Consider the following 22,681-nt stretch of genomic DNA (forward strand, 5'->3'; position numbering starts at 1 on the left):
CGCGCAGACCACCGGAGGAGGCGCCCCGGCCGCCGGCCCGGCCCGGCAGCAGCTCTCCGCGCTCGGGCCGCGGCGGCCTCCTGGGAACCCCCCCCCCCACCCGCCCCGAGGGCGCACGCGAGTCCACACGTGCAGGGGAGCGGCTCGAGGGAGCCCCGGCGTCCCCCGCGTGTCGCCGGGCCGGGGAGGAAGCCCAGAGCCCCGGCCCCACTCGCCTGGGATTCCCCACCCCTCGCTTCCCGCGCCGGGTAGGGTGTCGCTCGCGTCCCGTCCGAGGAGAGGGCAGCGCGCGGGCTGGAGGCGGCGGCCCGCCCCGGGCCCCGGCACGGCCCACCAGGAAGCCGGCAGCTGCGCCCCGCGCCGCTGCCCATCCCGATTTGAATACCCCGGCGAGGGCGGGCCGCGTTCCCCGAGCTGGGTGCGCCCGCGGCGCCCTGGCGAGCGACCCCAGGGGAGGCAATGGGGGCCTTTCGAGCGCCTGAAAAGTTCGTGCTTCCGCAGGGGCACGGAAAGTGCTAGTAAAACGCTTGGCACAGCTCGAGAAGCGCAGCCAGGAGCTACAGTCTGATTTTGTTTCTGTTGACCGATAACATAACCGTGAGTAGAGCCGAGGGCGAGAGCGAGGAAAGGGATCAGAGGTCCACGGACAGAATCATGACCATCCTAAATATTCGGTAATTCCGTTTGTCATCAACACAGGGAACGGTTATACGGGAAATGGGGAAGATGGGGGGCGGGGAGGAGATTTCACATCCCTGAAGGAAGTTCTCGGGCTCCTAGAGACGCCCAAGTCTTTTTTTTTTTTTTTTTGCATGACAAGTAGAGACCGGCTCTCGGGGGAGTTCCCCGATCCGAGGGAGCGTGACCGCGGCCGCGATCTTCCCGCCCGGAGCGGCCGCGGCGGGGCCCGGCCCTGCCCTCCCGGCCGCCTCCCTCCCCGGCCGCCCGGCGCGCCGCACATCCCTCTCGCGCTCGCCGGCTCCAGACTGGTTTTTCTGGTTCAGCCTCCCTCCTAGGGACGCGCTGGGGGATCCGATGACGTCGCTGGCTGAGTCTCTCCCTCTTCCTCCCTCCCTCCCCCCGCCTCTCCCCGCGCCCGCCCTCGCCGCGCACTCCTCCTAGTAACTTCTGTTCGGGGAGGCGCTGCCAGGAATAACCCGGTGCGTCCACAGCCCGGGAGGGGAGGCGGCCGCTGCGGCTCCCGCACGCACACTGCTGCGGCCCGGGCCTCGCGGCTCCCTCGCGAGCCCGGCGGCCCCTGCCCCGGGCCCATCGCCGTACAGTGTCAGAAAAATAAATAGAGGAAAGAGGAGCCTGGGCAGGCGGTCGGGATCTCTTCCCTCCCTCCGCGCCCGCCCTCCCTCTGTCCTTAAGGAAATGCTACCAGACACCCCCCACCAGACACGCTCAGCCTTGGCGAGGAGCGGCCGCCGCGGCAGCGAGAACAAGGGCACCAGGGGGGTTTCCTCCCCCTCCTCCTCTCCCCACTCTTCCTCCTCCTCCTCCTCCTCCTTCTCAGCGGTGACTTTCCAGGTGAGCGGCCGCCGCTGCTGCGAGGATCCCCCTCGCCCGCTCGGGCTCGGGCCGCCGCGTCGCGCCCTCCTCCCGCCCCTGTCACCCGGCGGCGGCCGGGAGCTGACAGCCGCCCGAGGGGCTCGCGGCCCGGGGGCGGGCGGCCGGCGGGAGGCGGGCTGGAGGTGAGGGGGTGGAGAGGCGGCGAGCGGGGCGCCGCCGAGCGCGTCTCTCCCCGCCGGAGGAGGGTCTCCACCGAAACATCTTCGGGGACCGTGGCACAAGTCTTGGCCAAGTTGTGTCTTGGACGTTGAAGCTCCCAGGAGCCCGGAGCAACTTGGAGGGGCTCCTGGCTCTTAACAATATTGCTACACGTCTCGACTTTGGGGTGCGGGGTGCAGCCTTGGGGTGCGCGGAGGGCGGACCGACCATTTGGGAGAGCGGAGCGGCGGGAACCGAGGGTCCTCGGCGCGGTAAGTGGCCCCGGCGCTGCGTTTTTCCTGCCTCCTGTAGCAATGAGGAGCTTGTTTCACTTTATCCCGATCGCCCCCGCCGGACCCCACCGCCCCTCCGGCGCGCGCCCCCGGCCCCTGCCCGGGCTCCCGCGGGTGAGGGTCGGAGGGGGCGGGGAGGGGGGAGACCTCGGGAGGGGGTCGGGCGCGTTGGGAAACGCGGGGAATACCCTGGCCGAGGCTCTATGCAGATGAGGGGAGGCTGCTTTGCGTAATGTCCTGGGGGGAGGGGGCGCGCGGGAGCGCCGGCGGCAGGAATGTGCTGGGTGCTAATGAGGGACGTGCACCGGCGCGCACCGCCCGGCCACCGCTGCGGCTGCCGCGGCCGCCGTCGTCAGGTAGCGGGGGAGGGGGCCGCGCCGCGCGGGTCGGGGGCGGCGGCGGCGGCGGCGGGAGGGCGGCGCGAGGGCCGGGCCGCCGGCCTGCGGCCGAGCGAGCGCAGCGGAGGCGCTGGCTGTCGGCATTTCGGGGGCTCTTTCTCCTGCCGAGCGAGGAAGGAAGGAAGGAAGGAAGAAGGAAGGAAGGAAGGAAGGAAGCGAGGACGGAGGGGCTGTCTCGATGGAAGGTTCAGGCGGAGGCGCCCTCGCCTTGCGGGTGCAGCGGCCGCAGAGCGGCTCCCGGCGCCGCGGGCCGGCCGGGGGCGCGCGGAGACGGGTGGGGGCGGTTTGCATGCGTGTTCGTCTGTGCGTCTGCCCGGGCACCGGGAAGGGACATGTGTGTTTGGGCTGTGCACTGTGGGGAGCTGGGTCTGCGCCTTTATGTCTGTTCCCTGAAGTGGGTGGAACGTTGGCCCGTTCCGGGAATGTTCCATGACGTGGTGCAGCCACAGGAAGGGGGTTAACAAGGGGCTCTGTGCCGCGGCGGCTCCGCCGGCTGCTATCAAAGCAGATGTGCGGCTGCCGCTGCTCCTCCTCTCTCACCTCCCTCCACGCCTCCCCCCCTTTTCATTCTGTGCGTCTGGTGCTGGTAGGGGTGAGACAGGAAAACACGGCTGTATGTGTGTGTGTGTGTGTGTGTGTGTCGGGGGGTGGGGGGCTGATGTGTGTGGTGTCTGTCGTATTCGGTGGGGAGACTCCGGATCGGCTCTGCCACCCCAGCTGTTATCACAGATCGGTGCGCTTTATACGCATGTGCCTCCCGCGTTCTGTCCCTCTTACATAACACATCCAGTGCAGCAGAGGACACGGGAAAAGGCGACCCCAGCCCTCCCAGCCCAAACTGGGTGAGGGGATAGAAGGTCAGGAAGCGTCCCTTGGTGGTGTCCTTCAGGGACGTGGCTCCCAGTGGGGTGAAAGAGGAGGGGAAGGAGGGTTTTCTTCAAGTGGCTCCTCTCCTCTCTGACTTGAAAGCCTGTAACTCAAAAGGACTGCAGGAAGGAGTCCTCTAATGGGAAAGCTTTTACAGCTGCGCCGAGGGAAGTGGGCGCTTCAGCCTCGGGGCGCGGAGAAGAGAGAGGGTCCTTAATCAAGGCGCTTGGAGCAGACGGGCCATGTGTGCTGGGTGGCCGGCAGTGGGGATGGCTCTGAGGGCGACGGAGGAATCCCCTGATAATAGGTTTCACGGGAGGCCTTGGGACACCTGTAATGGCTTAGAATTCACACAGGAAGCTGCGTGTGCAACTGACAGTACAAAAGCCTTATTCTCTGCACAGTTGCTTAGGCCTGAAACGAACCTCAGAAGGCTTGTTTCCGGTACTTTCATTATAATGGAAAATTTGAACTGATTTTTCTCCTTCCCGTTTTGCCATTTTAAAAATAACTCAGTTTACCTCCAAATGAATATTGGTCCTCTCCCCCACTCCCAAAGGCTAGACCTCATAATTCTCACAAGAGAACTGCATTTTTCTAGCAGGCTCAGAGCTCTAGTCAAGGGCTATTGATTTTTCTCTCAGTACAGTTGTTTCTTTTGTAATGCATAGTCAAGCCCAGAAATTACTTGAAATATTAATAAGATCTATTTTAATTAAATTTGCAATGATCTGTCCTCCTAGAAGAAGACCATTTAACTTTATTAGAAACATTTCCTCCAGCGATATAGTAATATTTGGTGATAGTTGTCCTTGAGCAAACCAAAGTATTTTCAATATTTGCATATATATTATATGTAATAGATAGTATATATTACATATATATTAGAATCTGCAAATGTCTTGTGCTTTTTCACCTTATAAGTGTGTCAGAGCAAAATTTTAACCAAGTAGTTTGTGTAATGAGTAGATTGGGTTTGATTTTTAGGATATAGGCCAGATAGTTTATCAAGACAGTAATGCCCTCCATGTGAGTAAAATGGATATCATTTTCATTCTTAAGGCAAAATTCCTGTGGAACGCTAAGAAGTCATGGTACCAGATGAGAACTCTGATTTTTTATTTTGAGGTGAAAGGGATTTACCAACATCCACTTAATGATAGTGTGCTTCAAGTGTCATAATCCCCTTTGACCACTAGGTTTGAAATATGCAGTATACTTCTTGTATACAGAAAAATGTTATATTGCAATGGTGGATCTTTTGAAAATTGTGTGTTTTTTCTTTGAACATAGCTCAGGTATAAAAGAAAATTTGCTTGTTGGCATCTATGTATTCTGCTATGGTGATTGTGTTTATGTGGCCGGCTTCATTAGAGACTGCTTATGTTTATGTGAGGCATTTACAGTGACGTTGATGTGAAATTGATTTGGGGACAATTTTGGGAATGGTAGAGTATTAATGATATTACAAATTTAAAATTTAACTGTTTTTTAACTGACTAGATCCTTGTGGAGTTCTTTGGAAAAATAAGATCAAAGTAGAGAAAACATTTCTATAATTCTGTAAACGTGGAATGTGAAAATTCATTTACTCTGTGTATATTATCACATAATGAAATTATGCTAATTGACTACATGGAAAGATTAGCCAGCAGAATCTTTTGATTGATCATTTTACATGAGATGTGTTTGTAAATGTTCTTGTTACTATGAAAACAAAACAGACAACATGTATGCAGGCGTTTATTCATTGTGGAATAATGGTACGTGTGTCTGCTTGAGCTCCTGGCACCTTGTCACTATTCAGAAAACCAGGTTGAATCTTTTATGCTGATTCAAATTAAAATGAAGTATCTTCATTTAAGAATTTGCCTGCTTTGTTTTTTACAGCAGGGCTTATTTCAACAGCAACAGATAACAAGTACTCTTACTTGTGTTGGTTTTAGATTTTTGGCTCATCAGTAATTAACTGAAGTTAATCTGAAAGCGTCAACGTAGGAAAAGCAGTTTTAAAGACCTGTAGAAAATAGGTATGGGTGAAAAGCAGAATCCATGAGAATGTGGAGTAATTTAACATCTGATGTGGTACCTTTTATAGTAAGGGAGAAGAGGCTACGATCAACTGAATGGATGGTCGTGGATCAGACTGGCCACTAATCACCTAAGTCTGTTACAAATCAATCCTGCTTCCACATTTTGGTTCCTAGTTAGCATCGACAGAACTCTGTCTTGGTCTATGCAGTAGTCCTGTAGGTGGAGAAATGGTTCACAGTTTAAATCTCTGCTTGGAAATTCCACTGATATGCTTTTAGCTAATGAATCTAGATATGAATTCCTGTGAATCCATATTTTGGCTAAAACTTGGTATGTAAGTGTTGCAGCTTTTTAAAGTGATATCATAAAAAGGAGCAGAGGAAGTTTGCTAATTCACCCGTATGGATTTTAGGTTTCATGAGGAACTTCAGACCATCGAGCATGTCTGGGTTTGCTGTAACCACACAGGCAGAGCCTTCATCAATCTTAAGTAAAACTTTAGTGAATGTTCCAGTGAGGCCACTTAATGTTTGAAGCCGTGGATGAACGCAGAAAATTGAGGGGAAATGGGAAACTTTATGAAAATGAGATTGTGCTTCTTTGAAGGACGTTGTACGCGCTGTAACTTTCTGTTTGTGCCTGGTGTTTGATCACAGCCAGAAGCATGGCTCTCTGCGTGCTGTTTATGGCAGTCTAACAGAGGAGGCTACAAATCAGTATTTGTAGCTATGAGATGGCTCTGAGGAATTTGGAAAAATATTTGAACACTTGATCTGTTATTGTGCCACAATTCACAAGCTTTCGTGTGCAAGTGTGCAACCTAGCTTACTTGATCTTGTGCAATCTTCGGCTTCTCTGCGGTGACCATGGATACTAGACATAGGTCTATATTGTCTTCAAGACGGCTTTAGAATAAAATCCCAGCTGCTTGGTAATTTGTGTCATTGTTGTTCAGGGCCAAATATGTGCTAATCTTAAAATATACTCCCATTACTCATCATTTGAGATATTAACTATGACACGTGATATAGTCTACAAGTTTCTGTAACTTTAGATTTTCTCTCAGCATAAAATTTGGAGTCTATTTAGACATATTTGAAGAAGGTGCTTTGGAGAGAAGAGAGGAAAATGATGTTTGTGTGCCTGAAGACGATTCTAGGCAGAAAGCAGGTGGGGTTTGACCTGCCACTTCTGGGTCACAAGATGATTGGATGTAAGGTCAGGAAGTACTCAGGGCCAACCAGCATTTTTGACTTGTCACTCACTTATAATCTTAGTCCTGTCTTTGGGGTAGTATGATAGGTGCCCCAGGCATCATTGAGCAGTACAATTTATTCATTCCTTCCTTCAACAAGTACTTACTGTGGGTCAGGCCTTGTGCTAGACACGAAAGGTGTAATGATGATTCAGACCAGAAAAGGAGCTTCTAATCTATTGGGGTTGACAGATATTAATCATGAGATGAACTAATCTGTGTAAAGCCAGATTTGTTACGAGTGCTATGGAAGAAACATAAAGGACTATGTAATAAGGGGTATATCACCCCTGTCTGGGGGTGAAAAAGAGACCTCTCTGAGGAGGTGATGTTTGAGCTGAGACTGAAGGATAAGTAAGACTCAAGTGGAAAAAGGTAGGTGGGGGGAGGAAGAGCATTGTACGAAGAGGGAATAATACAAATGCTGTGAGGTTGGAGAATGTACAGTGTTTTGAGGAGTTGGAAGCAAGCCAGTGGGGCTAGAGGGCAGATGACAAGAGAGGTGATGCAAGGTGAGGCCAGACCATATGGGCAGGTTGACCACATGCATGATTGTCTAACCTGGCATACATGGGGACTGGCATACATATGATGTCCCTACTGTTTTCCCATGTTATAGACTGATTGTTGGAGGGGGAATTTTGGGGGGCAGGACCTAGAAGTTGGAGGAGGCTTATGTATAACACGTGTCTCTTCACGGGACTCCACAGCAGTGGCCCCGGCCTCCTGGAAGTTTGTTTGATTCTGTGTGCTGACTTCTGTTAGAAGGGTTTAGTTATAGGTTAGCTATGTATTATTTACAGGTAAATTTTCCTTTGAAGAATAAATAATTTAGGTTTTGAAAAATACCTATTTGGGCTCCAGTTAGCTAAATTGGTCGGCATCATTAATTCAATTAATGGATAACTACCAATTCAGAAGTCTTTACAAGGTCGCTGTGTGAAGTAACCAATTAATCTTTAGAACTCTGTGTGAGCTGGATCTATGTGTTTCTAAACAGCTAGCGAAACATTCAGTTCCCCAGATAATTTCTCTACATGATTGCAAATATCAAGACCTTTGGAAAAATTTAGGTCTGATTTTTTACTTTCCATGTGATTAGGGGTGAGTGTAACACAAAAGAGTATGAAGGAAAAGAGAAGAAAAAGACGTTAGTGAAAATAACATTGTTTTATGTAATCTTGGACTCATATTCCATTTTGTCAACTGTGTCATTTAATTAATTTGCTCCCTGTTTTAAAATTTATATAATATAGAAAATTCAATTTAGGTGGCAGAAAGAGTCAGCTTATGTAGGAGTTACAAGCTTGGGCTCTGGAGTCAGACTCGGGGTCAGAACGAGAAACTGAGAGAGAAAAGATGGTGATCCCCGACTTCAAGAATTTTACAGTCTGGAGAAGACATGTGGCTTCTTAGTAACTTTATTAAAACTTACAGGTGAAAGTAGAGAATACGGGGAGGCATGGTTTTCCAACGAGAAAGGTTTTGGGGCCTTTTTGGGAAGAAGTGGTGTTGGTTAGAGGCCTTGCAGATTGAGTAGAACTTCAGTAAATTCTAAGAGGGAAGGGAGGGGCCCAGCATAATTTGATCTGGAGCCGTGGGGCGTGGTTATAGTACCAGGGGAGAGAAGGAGTATTGTCAACCTGGAAAGGGACATGAGTTCCAGATCATGTGGGGCTGGGAAGCCCTCTTAAGGAAGCTGGACTTCACTCAAGGTTTTTAAGCATGTGTTTAGAAGGATGGATAGCTTGGTGGGAAGGAGGAGATTAAATTGCTGTGATGCCCCAAAGAGAAGTAATGAAGGTTGACACTACCGCATGATGATATGAATTCTTTCATCTTGTTAATGGACATCTTCCAAAATAGTAAATAGCAAAAGAGATTAAACTATTTTGATAAACATGGCCAAATATGTGTGGCAGATTGTGAGTTTGAACTACATTTAAGTATAGTGCTGCATTATTTTTGAACGTGCTGTGAAACATTTTACTCCAGACAATATTCATGAACATTAATAGTGAAAGTTAACCGTTAAACACCAACTTATAAAAGTGATTGTACTTAAAATTACAAGGTATTTATATTTTTAGGTGTAAATATTTAAGGAATGGATAGATGATTCATTTCATGGTTCATTAGAATACTGCTTTTTAATTGATACCCAGTTGTACCTAAATGCTGACAATACTAGACAGAGTGTGTAAGGCAGTGTATTTGAAAGGCACTGCTTTTTTTGACAAAGATTTATTTGCTGGTTTCATTTTCTCTGAAAAAGAAAGCAGGAGATCAGCGAAGCTCTTATTATTTGCATTGTGGCAGATTCACTTGATCTCAGAACCCCACAGAAAGGTGGGACTTCTGAAACTAGGCAGTAGGCAAATGCAGACACACCCTCATCTGTGTATGCTTAGGGACCTCTAGACATGCGCGTGTGTAGACATGCATGTGCACGCATGTGCACACACATACACTAATCTTAGAAAATCGTGTGCTCAATGAGAAAGAAAATTTTGATACTTAAAATACAGCATGAATTCTCATCCTGATAGTTGCAGAAAGTATTCTTTTAAAATGGAGATTAGTTCTAATTCCATATAAAGAAGATTATAGGAAAGGTAATTTAAATGGTGAGTGGCTTTGTTCACTAAAATGCGAGATTCATTTGAAACAGCGTTTTATTTCTTTTGGAAGCCAGACAACTAGTTTAATAGTGTACATATGAAACACTAATTTGGCTTGTTAATTGGATGTAATTAGACCGAGGTTATTTTATACTGCTTAATTGTCTGAAAATTGCATGCGTTGCCATGCCTATGTAACGTGAGGCAAGATGGGGGGGTGCGGTGGAAGTGGGGGTGGCGGGACGTAAGGTCTGGTTGTGTCTTTGCAATTAACTTTCTGTAAAAACTTGGGAACAAGTTATTTAAACTCTCTAGACTTCATCTGGAAATGGAAAGGATTGGAACAGATGGCCTCAAAAGCGTCTTCCAACTCATAATCTATCACTTTATAAATTCGACTTTGTAGTTATGGAGAATGCAGTGTCACTATATTCGGTAACTATGGTATTACAAGGATGAACTAAACACATAAAATCAGCACAGCGTCAGTTTATCTGTTAGAAGGAAGGGGATTTAGGCTTAAAGGGCACTTTTTCTGTGCCAGGCTCCATACCAGGCACTCTCCAGTAACCAATCCGAGGAGATTTTGTCTGGTTATCTTTGTGTCTGCCCCTAAGGACACCGAGACTCAGGAAAGTTTCATGGTCTTTGCAGGGGCGCTCTGATAGTCAATAGTGAAGCAAGATTTGAACTCAGGGCTATTAGCTCCAAAAACATTTGGTCTTTTCACCATTCTCTGCATCATAAGCAATGGTTAAACATCAAAGTTATTTCAAAAGCTAAGAAATTAAATTGCCAGCCATTTTTATTAATTAGCACAGTGTTTTCGCCTGGAAGTTTATGCATATCTACCAGTGGGGATGCACGGGTAGCCGAGGGGCTAAGAGCCTGGATTTGAAGTCAGACAGAACAGGGTGAATTCCAGCTTTACTACCAGCTGGGGGAATTTTGGAAAGTTACTTCGTCTCCTGGAGGTTACAAAGGAGGGTGATAATATCTGTTTAAGGGGCATTGTGAACCTTTTATGAGAGTGTGCGTGCTGATCTCAATGAGCATATGGTCGATGTTTAATACCTAGTAGCTATGGTGGTTATTAGGAAGGGATTAGAACAAGAAAACCACAAGAGACCTCAAATTGTTGTGACAGTAAAGTATTACTTACACATTTTCAAATGGTCTATTAAACTCTTGATTGAAATGGTTTCAGAAACGATGTCAGAATGCACATGTTTTTAACAAATGGAAATGTCAGTGAAAGTTCGGGGCGTTTCTCACTTAGCTCAGTTGGTGCTACCCTACTGAAGTGCACTAAAATTCTCTGGTTCTCTGTGGATCATCCTTCTGGAGTTTTTGGTCTAAAAATAGCCTTTGGGGCCTGAATTACCCAACTTGAACTTGTTCGTAAATCTCAAGCGCAGGAGAGCAGTGTTTACTCGTGGGCCCTTGGGCTTGCCTAGGAGACACAACTGGAGTATTTGTGGGACTGCTGCCTTTTAAACATTTATTAGTTTAACAAAGATTTATTAAGCACCTGCTCTGGAAAAGGTGCTGTTCTAGATAGTGGGGATTCACTGGTGAACCAAATAGTAAAAAAAAAAAAGGAAAAGATCTCTGCCCTCATGGCATATACCTTCCAGTGGACCAATTTAGAAATGTTTTATGGCAAATTCAGTAATTGCATTACTTTGCAGTATTTTTAGAAATCTCTACTTTAATATTGGGTATCTCAACCCAAATAACAAGGAAGCATGGCAAAACTTATTAAACCACTAGTGAAAATATCCCATTTGTTATATCTATCTATCTATCTATCTATTTTTCATAGTAAGGCAGTTTTTGAAGAGACTTAGAGATTCTGTCTTTATATATATATATATATACACACACACACACACATACACACACACCGAGTTTAGAGTTTGATGTAACTGAATATTATAGCACTAGTCTTCTTTAAATTCCTCTTTATGGTTCAGCATTATGACCTTTCATAACCTGTAGAATCAGGTCCTGGTTGTTTTTTCCTGGGGAAGAGAAAAATGGTTTACAAATGACGCATTTTATTGTAAAACGCATTTTAAGCCTTTCAAAGTGAAGAGATTGCCACAGCTTATATTTGGAATGTATATTTTTAATACTATTTAAATGATTTTTAAATTTTTCTTACTGTTTTTTGTTATAAAATTTCTAGTGGATTAGGATGGTTTATACTGTCCCAAAAATGTGGTAAAGCCAGTGCATGGTGCACAGTAGGTGTGCAATCTAGATTTGGTGAATATTTAAAGTCATAACTGTCAAGAAGCTTACAGTCTAACTGGTAAAAACAAAGACATTTTGACCCACTGTAAGATGGGGCGGTCGTCAGAGCCAAGTGAGGGTGAAGTCCTGGCTAGTCTTTGCTTCAGTAGCCACATCCCTCAATCTGTGCACCCTTAGGTGCTTCCTCAGGAGCTTTTGAAGATGTCCTCTGGGAAGCCCAGCAATCGCGAGCGCTTCTTGCAGCCATGGTCGGGCTCCCAGGGTGCTGCGCATGACGTTTGTTTTTTCAACACGTGAATCTTGGAGCCATCTTGGGGTACTTTTGCCCACGGTTGGACAGGGAAGTTTACAGTTGAACCGGGATTCCTCTGTAGAGGAGTTTTCTTTGGGTGTGTTTTGTTCTGGTGCTCTGAGAAGGCATGCTGTGTGAAGGCGGTCACTGCTCATGGGTGTGGCTTTGAGAAAGAGTTGTTTCTTGGTGGGCCTGCTTGGATAAATTCGGCATAAACAGGGAGTGTATTCCTTTCCTCCATTACAGATCCTTGCTCTATGAAGGCAAAGAAAAATGAAGGAAGGAGCGAAGGCTGAAGTGAATCCTTTCCTCTCATTTGAAGCAAGTGATGAAATGTGTGTTTGCCACTCAGCAGTTGCCCCATGGCACAGTCCTGGTGGCTGGCCCCAACCCATGGCAGATAGGTCATGGGGAGTTCAGCTTCTAACTAGCCATCAACCATTATCAAACTTTATTTTTCTTTCTTCTCCCGATGCTTACATTTTGAAGAATCCTTGTTTCTCTTAGCAAGGGAAAGATCCTGAGTTATGAACATTCAATTTCTTTTCCTGTCATTCAATTTCTTTGCCATGTGTGAAAGTTTATGTTGGGAGAAATATAGTCTTTTTGGGTAAAATGAGGATTTCAAATATCTTTTGTGCCCTGGTTGTGAGGATGTGCTCATTAGAGCCCACACCAGGGCTGCAGACGGCACCACAACGGCTGGTGGTAAGCCATGACCCCACTAGTTTATTGCTTGCTTCATTATTGGCTTTCAAAATGGTTCAGGCTAAGTGGCTGTACGTCTGTTATATTTCATTGTTTCTTCATCTGTAAAAATGAAGCATTGTTTATAACACTGCCCTACCTCCTGAGAACAGAACAGGATAACACAAGAGAATTGGAGAAAGGGCTATTTTTAGGATGTGAAGGAACGCTAAGTTTTGAGAATAAGTTAATTGTTGAAAAACATCTGATAGACAGCAATACGTTTGTGACAGAGGTTGGAAGAGTGTTCAGATAATTGACTGCTATTGATGCAGTTTATTACAGGCATATGTAATTGTTTTCACAAAGATAATGGTCAGTAGCTCCACAGCTTATTACGATATCCCCTGGTGCTTTTAAATTTTGTGCAGGTCACTGATGTGCGTGTGTAACAAAATTTTGAGATGGTTAAACCCATATTCAAGCAGAAGAAAAGGAATCCACAGACATTTGTTTTTGAACTGTCATCAGTTTACTTGTTCAAATGACCTGAGTAATATTGGTGATGAACTTGGTGCCCGGATTTAATCAAGTGTAGCTTTTAAAATGGGCTGAGTGGCTGAGAAGAGTCGAAATGACCTTTTAAAAGAAATCACCTGACAGTATAGAATATAGCAAATAATTGGACACTAAGTGTGGAGATTAGATTTTCTAATGGACAAACTCCACATTTGCTCAGTCATCACGTGCTTTTTGGCCATGTTTGGTAGGAGTTTGCTTGTGTTAAACCTAATGATGTCTGAAAATAGTTATGATGGATATTAATAGCTGATCTGGAAAATTTTACGTTTTAGCTAATAATCCCAGGAATTTATATGGTGAGGAAATTGTCCTGATAATTAGTCTTTCTCTTCCTATATTCTGATGGGTGATATAGGATGGGAGCAATGAGAAGCAAACAGAAGATATTTTGAAGTTAATAACAAAGTTGCCCTGGCTTAGAAGTCTGTTCTGATTATATTAACACTTCTAGCTGTAAAAGCAAAGAATGCCTAAGTGTCCCTAACATTTGTGATCTCCTTTAAGCCAACTGGTTTTGGTTTAGATTTCATAAGGAATTTTTACATTATGCCGCTACTGTTCTTATGTCTAACATGTAAGTATTTCTAAAAAATGAGTCAGGGAGAGGGGGAGAGGTGCAGAAAGGGATTCTGAGGGTCTTTTGGAATATGCAATAGCCTGCTTCCTTTCTCAGTGGGACCTTTCCCGTGGCCTTTTTCCAGAAGGGTCGGCTCTTGGTTTTGAGCAGGCTGCATCTTCAGTAGCAGTTTCGTCTTTTGTGAGGAGTTTTACTTCTTTCTGTCACTTTGATCCAATTTGTGGTACTGCAGTGACGGCTTATTTAGGGCGTCTCTTAAAGTGTCTCATTTAAATGAGGCTGATTAATTTGCTCAAGTGTAGGATCTGATGCATTGATTTGTCAGATGGTGACAGGACACTTTGCAATGTGAAGCCTTTCACAGAATTTCAGGCTTAGATAAAACTACCCGAGGCATCATTTAATCCCCAGCTGAGTGAGGAGAAATCACTCAGGACGACTCGCTGAGGATCGCCTGCATCCAGTTTCTCTTTAAACACCTCTTCTTTCTTAGGGAGACCTGTTCCACTCTGAGACTCGTCCTCTCCAGAACCGGTTTGCTCGCTGACTTGCATGGTAATCCTACAATTATTTAAAGATGGCCGTCATGTTCACCTTCAGCAGTGTTTTCTCCAGGCTAAAGATTCCTAGTTCCTTCAACGAGGCCTCTTATTATGTAGTTTTCACTTTTATTTTATTAATTTATTTAGGGATAAGGCTGTTCCTATCTGAAATTTACTCCAGGCTATTGTTTGTTATGAATCCTCAAAAATAAATTGCTTATCTCCAGTTACTCTTCAGAATATAGACCCTTGCCAACTGGTTTGGAGAAGTTTTACAGAGAAGGCCTTAGACATGCTTGCTGAGACTTTTACAGCTGGAACAGAGTTGGGACGTATAATAATATGATACAAATCTATTTTAGCAAATATAATTGTTGAGATTCTGGCATGTATAAGATATATAGGAACATAAAATAGAGATAGAATATAAAATATAAAGAGGAGTTTTTCACTATTCTCATCATCAAAACTTTTCTAATCTACTATATTGAGGAAAAGAACTATGCAAAGGAAGCTATAAAGAAAAGAAACAGGTTGAGTACCGTAGGAGAGGCATGTATGAACTATTAAGGTGCAAAGTCCCCGCTGGCTGAGGAGATCCCGAGAAATTTCATTGGAGAAGGACATGCTTTCGACGGGTCTTGGTTTTGAGAGGTACCAATGTGGGAAAGAGTCAAGAGTATTCTCAGAGAAGCATCTGATTTGAGGGCAACATAAAGTGCATATTAAGTGAATGTTGTTGAAAAAGGTAGAATGGTTGGGATATATTGTCTAAGGACCTGTATTCCAGCTTAAAGAGTTCGTACCTAAGATGATAAGTAACTGTGGACGTATGTGCTGTAAAACATCCGGAGTTTGGTTCCTGATTTTGGCAGTTCCATAAGTTTATAAACACAGTTAAGTGAAATGAAACAGAAAAAGGATATGTGGAAATTTCTATGTAGAAAATTCTATGTCATTTATAAATAGTATGAAGTATGTATATTTTGCATATGAGACACATTGGCTTTGAATTAGCATATTATTATTACTTTCTTTGTCCCAGAAGCCCAGCAGTCTCAAGGATGATGACTTTAACCATAAAGTCAACATAAATGTATTGCTGTTGGAGGTCTTGTCGTATTCATAAATGATATGCCATACTGACACGAAGTTTAGCTCAAATGGTTGCCATTGGAGAATAAAGTAAATTAAGCTTTTCTTCAGTTTGTATTTTCTGTTAATTAAACATGGAGATGCAGTTGGGAAGTACTTCTGTGCAGACGTGTTCATTGTAGGAATATCGCCTATGTAGACCTGAGAGTAGACAGTGAGTTGTGGTGCATCTTCGTAACAATTTTGAAAAATATTCTTATTTTAGATCTAGACCGCCTTTAAGATCTAAGAGAAAACTGCCTTGTTTGAATTTGCCTACACAGATCGCTTATTAATCTACATAATGAATAGTAAAGGAGGTGAATGCCTAAATGGGCACTCATTTCATAGAACAAGTGGACCTATGTGCAGAAGCAATATATTAGACCATAACTGAGAGTTAATAATTCTATATTAGTGAAACAAAAGTTATCATTTCCTGAGCAGGGACTTTGACCTTGGAAATCTTCTTTAACCACTGTGGAAGGTGTCTCATTTTAGATTTAGCTCCAGTCCCAGTTTTAGTCTCTGAAGAAGTACACAGAACTTTGTGAGAGACTGGGAGAGAATCAAAAATACTGTATTGTAATAAAATAACTGATACAGTTCATGAATTTTTAATTACACTTTAAAGCATGTGAGAACCGTGATGTTTCAATAACACAATTGATTATAGGCCATCTGAGCACTTACTATTATTTAGGCTTTATTGAGAGCCTATTCTGAAATATTAAATACAGATGGAGGCTGAAGGGGGGTGTGCTCTTAAATACTTGAGGACCACGTCAGTGTGTTTCCATCTGAAGAACACGCTGACCTTTCCCCAGAGCCTGACAGGTGTCATCGTCTGGAGGAGGGAGTGAGCAGTCCTTGAGCTACCTGTGGGTCCTGGGACTGTCTTAGTGATGCGGCTGTTATTCCGTGTAGTTACCCATCCTGGAAGAGATCAAGGAACTAGTAATTTGTGCTGGGGGCCACTTGATAAAGAGAAGGTTGTGTAGTTTTGGAGGGAGTTTGTAAGAAAATGAAAATCGTGGGGCTTGGAAATCCTGAAGTAGGAACTGGGTCTTCCTGGAGCCAAAGCTTGTGAAGCATGTAGGTAGGTAGGTTTCTTAGGAAAGGTTTATTCATTCGTGTGTGTGTGTGTGTTTATGTGATATGGTTCTCTCTTCACTCCTGTACATTCCTGTTCACTTAGTGAGCTATCGGCTTCTTTGACTCTACTTCATATATTTAATTTTGGGCTGATTCGGGAAGTACTGGCTATGGAGAGCAGTGCAGTCTCCAGTGTGCGGTGGAAATGGGATGTGGACCTGAGAAAGAAGACTCATGACTTTGTCATTGTGTTTGTTGGGAGCCCGTTTTCTGGAAAAACCACAAATGATTGGTAGAATGCTCATTTGAGAAGAGTAACACTCAATATCAGATATTATGAGAGAAGAAAAACTCAGCATGCCCTGAATATTGTTAGAGATGCCAGCCTGTGGGACAAGTTGGTCTTTCCCAGCCAAGTGCTCTCGAAGACTCTGCAGAGTTTAAGAAAGTGTGGAGGCTCTGGTGGAAGAGAATGGGGACCTCAGAAACAGGGAGATGCACCTCGGTGCTGCAGCAGTTTACTTGACTCTCCTATTGTAACTGCACCTCTAAATGAAACCAATCCTGAATTAAATAATGAGCTTTAAAAGAATTAACCTGCGAAAGTTCAGGTCTCAATCCTTTTCATTGAATGAAATAATATATTTTATTAGAATTGTGCACTCCCATAATGTTCTTAAAAGCACAAAATTGGAGCATTTAGAAATTTTCCAGCAATTTCTAAAGAGAAAGTATGAAATAAGTTATCCTGCAGAACATCCTTTTATCTTCACAGTTTATTTGTTCTCTTTCACGATGTAAAAGATACACATTTGCAAATCGCACCAGGAACCTGAAGAATGCATAGTTTACTATTATGGTTTATATTTTCAAGTATGTATTTATTCACAGGTTGATTTATTTTGTTGCCATCATACTGGTCTTTGTAGCCTCAGTTTATACTGAATTTATGGTAATACTGATTCCATTTAGTTCATAATTCAGATTATAAAATAGGATAATTTTTACTCATCTCTCTTGTGTTCTTTCCAAGTGCCATCATCAGCAATTGAGTATAAACCAGAGAGCGTGAACCTTGAGTGACATTTTGAGGGAGCTTAGACAGTACGTGACCAGTGACTTGCAGTTTGTGGAGTGTTGATAATCTACCATTGACAGATGACTTGAGGAATAAGGAAAAGTACATTCTAATCAAAAACGCAAGAATCACTGCAGAGATTTAATGGGTAAAAGGATAATTGATACGAAGGGAAAAAAAGACATGAAAAAAAAAATGGTGTGAGGTCACCCAGGAGACAAAACCACTGAAGTATTTACCAGGATTGGATACATAGTAATCACTTTTACAGTCAAGAATCCTTTGATACAGGTTGGGAAGCTCAGGGAACTTGTTGAAAAGTTGCTGTATTCAAGCTAAGTAAAGAAAGGGCTGGATGTGATTATTTCCTAGGCTCCTCCCCATGCTCCCAGGCAGAGGGACCCTATACTGAGCAAGCCTAGAGCATCCTTTGAAGTCCAGAGGAGTGGTTTTAGTTTGGAGTAAGGAGTATGGGATTGGGAAGGGTTTGGCCTTCCTTTTCAGCAAGATTGGAGGAAGCCCATCTGAGGTCCATACTCGGTGCTAGTCCTGTATTCTCTGAGCCTGTTTCTTGATAAAATGCGGATAGGAATATGTGTGAAATAAATGGTAAACACTAATAAGCTATGCAAGTTTAAGATATTATTATGTGATAAAATATTCACTTGTGTTATTTAGATGTTTAGAAAAGAGGACAACAGAGAAAGTACCCAGGGGCTTGGAGCCCTTTGAGTGGAAACCAAAGTTACCTTTAAAATTGCTGTTAGGTAGAAAATGTCTGGCTAGGACAACTAACATTTATTAACTTGTAAAGTCTCATGTACATTTAAAATACATATAAAAAAATTTCAGGAAACTTTTTTTTTTAAAAGATCTTAATTTTTCCCCTTTTTCTCCCCAAAGCCCCCCAATACCTAATAGTTGCATATTCTTTGTTGTGGGTCCTTCTAGTTGTGGCATGTGGGACGCTGCCTCATCGTGGTTTGATGAGCAGTGCCATGTCCACGCCCAGGATTCGAACCAACGAAACACTGGGCCGCCTGCAGCCGAGCGCACGAACTTAACCACTCAGCCACAGGGCCAGCCCCTCAGGAAACTTTTAAAAGTTAACTTCTTTATCAAGAAGGGGTAGGCCTGGATGATGGTGAACTTCCTGAAAGCTTCAAGATGGCAATTTCTTTGTAATTCTTCAGATTCATTTACTTGTGTATCCACAAGTTACAAAGCAGTGCATATTTTAAATAGCACGATACTTACAGCAGCCGCAACGTATTTTAAAAAAATAGACTTTATTTTTTAGAGCAGTATTAGGTTCACAGCAAAATTGAGTAGAACAGAGATTTCCTATCTAACCCCCCACCCCCTGCCATGGCATAGTCTCCAGCACTATCAAAATGTTGCATCAGCATGGTACATTTGTTCCAATTGATGAACCTATATAGACATCATTATCACCCAAAGTCCATACTTTACATTTGGTAAAGATCTAACTGTTTTATTCCATGTTCCGATGTGAAATAATGCTTAGTTGAGATGTTAGAGATGTTGACACAATATAACATCTGTAACATTGATTCATCATGAGGACAGAATCTATAGTTTGTTTTGTAATTGACAATCTCATTGCAAACTGAAATTGAGCTCTTTTAGTTTATTTAAAGGCGAGTAGACAATACCTACGGCCTTATTTTTAACCTTTATTAACTTTAAGCCACTGCTTCTCTAGAATTACACATGGTTATAATCTGGTTTATGGTTTGAAACTAAATGGAAGGCTGGCAATTTAGGATAAGGGAAGCTTTAAAAATCACCATTATTTTTATATGAATGGGTAATTTCCATTTTAACACATTCTGGCCAAAAGTTTTGAGTGCTATTAAAGCGGATAAGCACAAGACTGAAAGATTCATAAGAGACTGATTTTTTTATATTAAACATTTGATAGGATAAATTAAGGGCCTAATAAATAAAAGGACTTTCTATGTTGTGTAATGAGTATTTTAATATTGCAAACCTATAAAATATGCTTTTAGGAACGTCTCTGGGGTGTCTCCTTGCCTTCTGTGACCTCTCTGGAGCTATGCAGTACAGACGTGTTCTTTTTCCTCCCATCTGACCGTTACTTAAGGAATCCACAGAAAACAAGAAGAAAACGTAATTGCAACAACATTGAGATAATTTTCACTTTTGGTTATTTAAAAATAATCCCGGGGGGAAAAAAAGAGTCATTTTGGGGGAAATTACGTTAAAAATTAAGCTAGGAAACTTGCGCAAGGAAAGTGCTTCCTCCGAGCACGTGGAAACCCACGCCTCTCCCCGGGGTCTGGGACCCGCGCGGGGACGGGGCGCGGCGCGGGCGCGGGGGGCTGCGCGGGGACAGGAGGAGAGCGGCCCCGGCGCAGGGGTCCGCCCGCAGGACCCGGACCCGGGACCCCCGGCCCCCGCGCACGGGCTGCCCTCGGCCGGGTGGGCTGGCCCCGGGGCGGGTGCGTGCGCTGACGTCTCCGCTCGTCGCCGCTGCACAACAGGAAATGCTCCGGGCCTCCCCCTTCCTGCCCGGAGAAAGTGGGCGCCCGGCCCTCGCGGGGGGCGGGGCGGGGAGGGCCCCGGGGCCGAGGCTGCGGGCCCCGCGGTGCCGCAGAGCGGGGCGCGGCGGCCCTGGGAGCGCGGCGCGCGCAGGTGGGCCCGGAGCCCGGCGAGTAGTGCTGAATAATGCTGACTCCGGAGGGCCGGCAGGCTTTTTCATCGCCTGGCGAGGATGCACAGGCTTTCTTTTCACAAAGCCCTGACAGGAAGCCTCTGTTTACCCTCCTTCCAACTGTCACCTTTTTACTTTGTTGTGGAAACAAAGATATGAAGGTTTAGAGCAGAGCTCGAACATCGTGCCGGTCTACGCTTGGAGACAGACGCCTTGCAAGAAAATTCTCTCCGTATTCATGATTTTGATCGTTGTTGCTTAGGCAGTGAATCTTGTTTAAAAAGCATTAGTGATCTTGTCAGTTTGAGAACAGTACTCTGGCCCTGGGTTTGCTATCCGCAAATTATAGATGGCTTTTTACTCTTTTTCTACATTTTTGTTTTTTTGCTGTAGGTAGGCGTAAGAAATTGAGGGCGAGCAAATAAATCCAGGCTTTTTAATAAAAGGGGTTTTAATGTACATTAATCTTTCAAGGTACGTTTTAGAATGATGGTTAGCATGGATCATCTATACGTAGCAACACGGATCTTGTGTTTTATGTACTTGCTAGAGTGATAAAGAAGGGCAGGATCAGCTGGCAGTCCTCGCTGGGCTGGCTTCTCTGGTTGACTCATGAATAGGCTTTGTAATGGTAGATTGTTCTTTTGGCCCCACAGCCAAAATGCCAGAGTTCACCAGGAGGTCTGCTAAGGTTTCTTATATCAAAGACATGACAAAGAAAGGATTTAATAGATGGACATATTATTTAGCTGTTCACAGTAAACTTAGAAAATCATTCTAAATTGGAATGTACACTGTTTACATATTTATGTTAAACTGAGTCATGAAGCTAATCGCTGTCTGTGCTTTTATAATCGTTGCCTAAATGTTTTTCCTTAAAAAAAGTCCCCACAGGATCATTAGATGTATATATAAGACAATGTCCTTTCCCTTGGGACACTTTCAGCTGATTTATGCAAAAAGGAAATTAAAGATTATATGAGTACATTTGGAATAAGAGCTACAGATTTTAAAATTATATCAGTTTTAGGTAGCTTTTTCCTTTGACGGAATAGAACAAAGATCTTCTCTTTTAATCATCCAAGCCTCACTCAAGTTGTTTTCATAGCACTCTTATTTGGTTATGAAATGCCCAAAAATATTTGTACAGATCTCCTCTCTGGCCCACTAAAGGAAATAAAGTTAGAGGCTAAGAAGAGCGGGGAGCTGTGGCTCCTTGGTACTGTGCCAAAGGCGGCAGACTCCATCCTGTGCCTTCTGCATCGTGCAATGGGTGCAAGGGGCGAATGGGATGTTGTGAGTGAGGATGTTTGGTACAACTGGAAAGCACTGTGCTGATACAAGATCAGTTTTTTATATGTCTCTTTTCCTTTCTCTCCCCTGATAGTAAAGTTATACAGAAGGTGTATCTGATACAACAAGGAAAACTGTTAGTGTGGATGTTAGTTTCATCCTTTGTGGTGGCATTATAGTTGGGTCCCCTTCGACTGCGCTATGTTTATTTGCTCTGTAATAAGTAAGCTTGAACTGCTTTTAAACCCAGCTTGGCCATTTACAGCACCGGTATTATGAAAGTATTTATTTAGGAGAATTAATATAAGGATCAATTACTCCAGATCTGTATTAACAAGAATCCTCGGTTTTTATGCAGCATCTCGTTGGAGGTGCTAAGTAGGACCCTTGGACACATTAATTAAATCTCATAACAACCAGGAGATTAGTGTGCTGTTTTATGGAAACCACTGTGTGAGGAGTTCTTGGGGATCGTACATAGAATCGGAATTTTTATAGCAGTCATCCAGACCCAATACCTCATCTGTAATTGTGGCCCAAACGTGTAATTTGATTCATCCATGAGTTCCGAATATATCTACTTGGGGGTGTATTCTACTTTTTATTCTGCAGAAGAATTTTGTGCCTCTGTAGTAAGCAAAACTACAGTTTTGATTAGAGTGGCTAGAGGAATATCTTTGACTTCTTGCTAAGAAGTTTGTGCTTCTTGGAGGAAAATCCTAGAATAAATGCAGTCCTCCATTATGTCTTGGAATCAGAATTTGAAATATCTTAACAAGTACTTTTAAAAGAATTGGTCATCTGCTGTCCGCCTTTCCTAGTGAACTGCACAAGCCAGGGCAGAGTTTCTTGTGTCTTCACTTAGTCCCCAGTGGCTAGAACAGTGTCCCACCTGAAGCAGTGGTGGCACCCACTTCATTTGGCGCCAATGCCCAGGTGCCAAATGAAGACATTAAGATGCTACTGCCCTCTCTCATATTTCACATGCAATTTCGTGTTCCTGGGCCATAACTTCAGAATCCTCTTTTCGTTCAGTGATTTGAATTCAGCAAATATGAACCATTTTTGATTTTTCAATGAAGTGTAAACATATAGTAGGTGCACAATAGGCATTTAGAAAGTTGAAAAATATTGAAAGAAGCGTGATATGTATCAGTATTGCCACCTGGGGTACTTTACTGTCTAATCGTTTGAAACCTTCCTGTTTCATCTAAGCAGAGTCATTTCAAAAAAAGCTTACTGGGGCTGGCCTGGTGGCGCAGC

At 44.2% G+C, this 22,681-nt stretch overlaps 1 protein-coding gene across 29 annotated transcripts in view; it reads left to right on the plus strand.

Annotated features, from left to right (window-relative positions):
- Positions 1-146: 146 nt before the first annotated feature.
- The window catches only part of HIVEP2 (HIVEP zinc finger 2), a 183,887-nt gene continuing 161,352 nt past the window's right edge, over positions 147-22,681 (plus strand). For 3 of the 29 annotated variants that reach the window (XM_070256256.1, XM_070256281.1, XM_070256267.1), the window contains exon 1: positions 1,122-1,533. The gene's annotated coding sequence lies outside the window, so the exon portion shown is untranslated. Of the gene's footprint in view, positions 675-1,085; positions 1,534-1,693; positions 1,986-2,167; positions 2,363-2,394; positions 2,679-22,681 lie in introns of those variants that run through there. The other 26 variants (XM_070256282.1, XM_070256270.1, XM_070256272.1 and 23 more) reach the window with 21 other exon arrangements.

Source organism: Equus caballus, chromosome 31 (assembly GCF_041296265.1).
Source record: "Equus caballus isolate H_3958 breed thoroughbred chromosome 31, TB-T2T, whole genome shotgun sequence".
Lineage (NCBI taxonomy): Eukaryota > Metazoa > Chordata > Mammalia > Perissodactyla > Equidae > Equus > Equus caballus.